This window comes from Prunus mume, linkage group LG8 (assembly GCF_029339155.1).
Source record: "Prunus mume cultivar Tortuosa linkage group LG8, ASM2933915v1, whole genome shotgun sequence".
Classification (NCBI taxonomy): domain Eukaryota; kingdom Viridiplantae; phylum Streptophyta; class Magnoliopsida; order Rosales; family Rosaceae; genus Prunus; species Prunus mume.
In genome coordinates, this window is record NC_142705.1 from 919,127 (window position 1) to 925,256 (window position 6,130).

Sequence of the window (6,130 nt, forward strand, 5' to 3'; positions counted from 1 at the left end):
GCTCGCACAACAGGTCCTCCTCTCGCTAATCATGTTGGTAATTCCACAACCCATGCCCTTTCAGGTAAAGCTTTTTCACTCAACTCTAATGGCAAACAGAGTACTTGGATTTTAGACAGTGGATGCACGGACCATATGATTTATGATTCCAACCTGTTCTCTACCTCGAGGCCAGTCACTAATCACACAGTAGAATTGCCGAATGGGTCCGTGGCACAAGTGACCCACATTGGCACAGTTGTCTTGTCCCCCAAATTGATTCTTGTGAACGTTTTGTGTGTCCCGTATTTCAAATTGAATCTGATTTCTATTAGCAAGTTAGCCAATTCATCTTGCATAACCATTTTTCTAAACCAATTTTGTATCATACAGGACCTACGTCCGGGGATGATGATTGGGACTGGAATTGAATGGGAGGGCCTCTACTATCTCGATCGAGGCAAGACAGGAACATGCAATTAGGCACAAAAACCCAGCCCATCCCTTTGGCACCAACGCCTTGGCCATCCATCTCCCAGAGTTCTCCCATTATTCTCTTTTTCAAATTTGAAACATACCTCTTGTGATACTGACAAGTGTGCAATTTGCCCTTTGGCTAAACAAACAAAACTTCCTTTTCCTTCAAGTTCAATTACTACTCATTCTCGTTTTGATTTAATTCATATTGACATATGGGGTGGTTATAAAGTTGCTTCGATTTCAGGGGCCAAATATTTTCTTACCATTGTTGATGATTACACTAGATGCACATGGATTTATCTTATGAAACACAAGTCTGATGCTAGGACTCTTCTAGTTAATTTCATCAATATGATTGCCACTCAATTTGATTCCAAAATTAAGATCATCTGTAGTGACAATGGCCCTGAATTCAACCTTGGCAACTTCTATGCTGATAAAGGTATCATGCATCAAACTAGTTGTATCAACACACCTCAACAAAGTGGGATTGCTGAAAGAAAACATAGACACTTGTTAAATATGGCCCGTGCCTTGCTCATTCAGCCGGGCTCCCAAATCGTTTTTGGGGGGATGCCATTCTCACATCCGCATACCTTATAAATCGAACACCCACTCCTCTTCTCGATGGCAATACCCCGTATGAAAAGTTGTTTAACCAAACTCCTACTTATTCCCATTTGCGTGTTTTTGGTTGCTTGTGTTTTACTTCTACCCATGCACAGAGTCGTTTGAAATTTGATCCCCGAGCATCTCGGTGTATTTTTTGGGACATCCTTATGGTCAGAAAGGATATCGCGTTTTTGATCTCACTCAACAAAAGGTGCTTGTTTCTCGTGATGTGTGTTTTTTTGAAAATGTGTTTCCTTTTCTTATTCCTCACCAATCCGCTGCGTCACCACCTCATCACCATTTGCCCAACCTTTCTTCCCCTCACCTTGACCCATTTTTACACTTTGACATGGACTCCCTCTCCCAAGCCCATCCGCCTTTCCTCATCACGGGCCCATTCCACCCACCTAACCCCACTTTACCCATCCCACCTCTCGCAGCCCCTCACGACCGCTTCTTCATCCCCTCATACAGATCTCCCCGACCTGCCTTCTCTTCCCCATCTCCGCTGCCCATGTCTCCCCTGCCGCTTCCACGCCGCAGCTGGTCGCTCCACCCGACCGCCGCTTATTTGCGTAGACTTCCACCTCGAGACTGGCCTCCTTCAGGACCGCACTAATGTCTTCCACGAACTTGGTCATCCCTTCGTACGGCCACCTCTCTCTCACCCTTGTCTTATGCTCAACTTTCTACTCACAAAACATATCTTGCCCAACTTACCTTTCTTCAAGAACCTACGAATTTCTCTCAGCACCCAAATTCCACAATGGCGCACGCCATGAAATCGAGATTGATGCCTTATGTGCTAATGGGACTTGGAGCTTGGTGTCGCCCCCTCATAAACGATCGATCGGCTGTAAGTGGGTATATAAGGTGAAATTGAAGGCTGATGGCACGGTCGAACGCTACAAAGCCCGCTTTAGTGGCAAAGGGTTACTGCAAGTGGAAGGCATTGATTACTGTGAAATCTTTACCTTGCTACTGCAAATTGGTGACACCGTGTTCTCCTTAGTGTGGCATCTCGCGTGGTCGCATCTCCACCAATTGATGTGAACAACGCTGCTTTTAAATGGCAACCTTGATGAGGAGGTGTTCATGTCCTGCCTCCTGGTTTCGACGAAAGGGAGAGAATCGGTCCACTAATTGCACAAGTCATTGTACGGTTTAAAAATGCATCTAGACAAAGGGTTTATCAAGTCGCTTACGCCTCAAAGCCATGGGATTCCAATATCCACGATCCGATTATTCTCTGCTCGTCCGCCGTCGCAAGGTAACTTCCTAGTACCGCTTGTATATGTTGATGACGCTATACCGGGCAGGGAACAATTTGGAGGATATAGAGAACACGAAATTATTCTTGGCCAACCAGCAAGCTTAAGGATTTGGGGCGCTTGAAGTATTTCTGGCATCGGTTGCTGATCACGCACGGAATCGCTTTGTCTCAACGTAAATATGCCTTGGAGATTTTGGATGATGCTGATTTTAGGTGTCAAACCTTCTTTGCTCCTGGAATGTAATTTATCACTCACGCTCAATGGAAAATTACTGGATGATGCTTCATCGTACATGTAAGAATGGTTGGGAGGTTGATATATTTGACCATAACTAGACCGGACTGACTTATGCCGCACATGTATCGAGCCACTCATGGACAAGCCACGCAACCGCATTTGGAAGCAGCCCATAAAGTGCTTAAGTACATTAAGCATACACCGGGTCAAGGTATCCTACTACCATCTGTGGTCACCCAATTGCGGGCATTCTGTGATGATCTGATTGGGCATGTTGTAAAGACACAAGGAGATCAATCACGGGGTACTGCATTTTACTTGGGCAAGCACCGGTCTCTTGGAAGACTAAGAAACAAACAACGGTATCGTGTTCAAGTGCGGAGGCCGAGTATCGCTCCATGGCTACCACTTGTTGCGAAGTCACATGGTTGAAGAATATTTTGAAAGATTTGGGAGTTGATCACACGCAGCCAAGTAACCCTGTTTTGTGATAATCAGGCGGCTATACACATAGCATCGAATCCGGTTTTTCGCGAGAGAACCAAACACATAGAGATAGATTGTCATCTGGTTCGAGAGAAAATTCAGTAAAGGGATGATCTCGGACAGCTCATATTCGAACTGCAAATCAGCCAGCCGATTTGTTCACTAAGCCATTAAGCTCGGCACAGTTTGAACTGCTACTTAGCAAGTTGGGTGTCATAAACATACACTCCAACTTGAGGGGGAGTGTTGAAGGAGATCGAGCTTAGAATGGAATGTTGATTCTATCAATATTGTAAAAATTCCTTTCCTTATTTGTGAATGATTTAGCTTGATCGTAGGAACCATATTAGGATGCTTTTGTCACTATAAGTTTGTGTCTCTGCCTCTTGAATAGAATAACAAATCAATTACATATCATTTTCTTACCAAAAAAAAATCCCCTTTTAACTACGTGATAACTCGATCCCTTTTCATCGAGGGAACGTAGGCATCTTGGACAAATAATTCCAAGTTCACTCACATCAAAATAAAAACAAAGGGTTTCCCCATCAATCCGAACCATTCAAAAGAAATAATGAAATATGAAAATGTTTTTATTTCATTATGAAAGTTAACTAGCAAACGTCAACACTTTGACAAGTTCGAAGAGAAATATAAACGAAGCAAAGAAAGTTTACAACAAAAAAAAAATTTCCTATTCCCAAGAAAAGTCCTTAAAGCCGTTACACAATCTCTCAAAAGAAACTCGTAATGCATCTAAAGTCTCAGTATCGGCAGCAGATAATACATGAGCTCCTTCGACTGCAATCTTATCCTCTCTCAAGCGGGTAACCTCACCATGATGATAAGAAAGTTGTGCATCACTCTTTGAAAGTGATTTGTTTAGTTGACGCAATCTTAAAACTCGATGAACCTCTTCAGCTCAAGTTGCAGAGCCAAGGCAATAGAAAGTGAAGAGTCAACAAAGAATAAACGATCACTTTGAACCTCAGAGACAGCTTTCGAGTAAGTAAAGTGTGCAGAATAATAGTCAACTGGGGTCACCATAAGTGCATCGATCATAGCTCGTAAAGATGAGACATCCGCCCCCACATTGTCAAGGGTAGTCAACAACTTGCCAAGCTCATCTTTGAATGAAGGAAGCCTTTCTAATGAAGCCTTCAAGATTATGCTTTTCATTTGGTTTCCTAAAACAGAAAGTACTCAGCAAAGGGTTTTGTCTGCAACACCTAATTTGGGTTCCCAACATGACATTTCAGAGGTTGATGCATGATTAGCCGGCTTTAATAAATGTTGTTGCACCTGAACCACTTATCGAGTGCAAAGTATCATTTTCCCCTCCGATTGGCAAATGGTTAAATGGCGCAAGCTCAGACACAGTAGGAACATGATGTACTACTTCTCCCTAAAATATATATATAATTAATTAATTTTTATATATAATAAAATAAAAAGGGAGGCTCAAAGCGAAATAAAATACATACCTCGTTCATTAGAACTAGTTGTGAAATAGCGGGCACATCACAAAAAAAATGCGTCATTGAGTGGGTATGCCGTGTCAAGATCACAATAGAGAGGTCTGACACTTGTCTTCTTATGCCTAAAGTTGACTTCACTGTCTTCATTGCTGCTTATATGCCCTTGCTTCAAATTGCGAATTCGTCGACCAAGGGGAATAAAATCTTCCTGAGAATCTACTACACTTTTTGTTTCTCCTTTATCATTAGGGACTCGAGTTGAAGGAACATCAACTGGAGGTGGGTGTTGAGGCGCAGGAGTAGTAGGACTACCTTCAACTTCTGGATGAACTCTATGTGCTCTACCACGTATGAGTTTATAGTGAACTAAAGTTTCGTTACCTTGAGACTTAAAAGATTTTGGCTGAGATAGCTACGACGACTTGCCTATAGTTGAGACTGTCTCTGTCTTTTGTGACTTGTTCCGTATGGTTTTCCTTGAAGGCTTTTTGTACTTGAATGGCCCTCGATGCTAGTACTTTATCCAAGGAATCATTCTCACTCCAGATTTTCCTTTAGAATCCCTTATAGTCTTTTATTTAAAGAAAGAGGACCGGTCAAGCCCTATCACTATCATGCCCATCTCAGATGGAAAAGCTACTGACTTGGCACTTTTCTGATTAAAGAATCGCTTCTTTTCCAGCTGCCCCAGAGTTCCAAATCGACACAAGAGCTTGAAAGAGAGTTTATTCAACAGCCGATTCCCTAGTAACTGGAGAGAGCGATGTGCATGGACCAGTGAGTAGGGATGCAGCTCCGTGGATCGCCGTCGGGCCCGATAGGTAGTGGTATCATACCCTTCTCAAAGAAACCAGACGTGACACTCTCGGCCATACGGCCCATCCCGCATCGACCTTTCTTTCAGAACATTTGACCAACGGGTCCTCGAACCAACTTGTCCTCCCCCTCGGTAAAGTTTTATGGTATGCTAAGAACAAGTAGCAACAAATGTATGGGATATGAGACACGCCTTTGTGGTCCTTCCTGTTGAGACTCTCAGTGGTTGGAATAACCTCATCATAAAATAGACCTATAATGAGGAGACTGTCGATTTCATGAAGATCCCAAAGGGAAATAGATATTTCTCCAATACTTGCAAAAGGCTCGGATGACTGGAGCGTGTCGTTCATAGCTAAATAATGAGGCAAGCACTACATTATATAAACCAGCACTCTTAAGAACCTGGGTATTTCTACTTAGCACATCTTCAAGTCATTCCCAGTAATACTTGGTAAATGTAGATTCACCAGCTGTAGGGAGAACAGAACTCCAATTCACTGCTCTATTATGGATTCGATCGCTAAGAAGTTCGAATGTCCTTAATGAATCGGTCTCTGCATGATGTGTGGACTTTAATTGTAAAATAGTGGAATGAAGGTCCCTACCCGTAGACTTGGATTTTTTGAAGCTGCTCAGTTGACAAAACACCTCTTGAGACCAAAATGGGATATGAAGAGAATTGTCACCTCGGATACCTCCGAAGCTAGGAGAGGCGCACCTACAAGCAATGTAGTACCTTCGTCCCAGCTTATCACTTTTAGTATC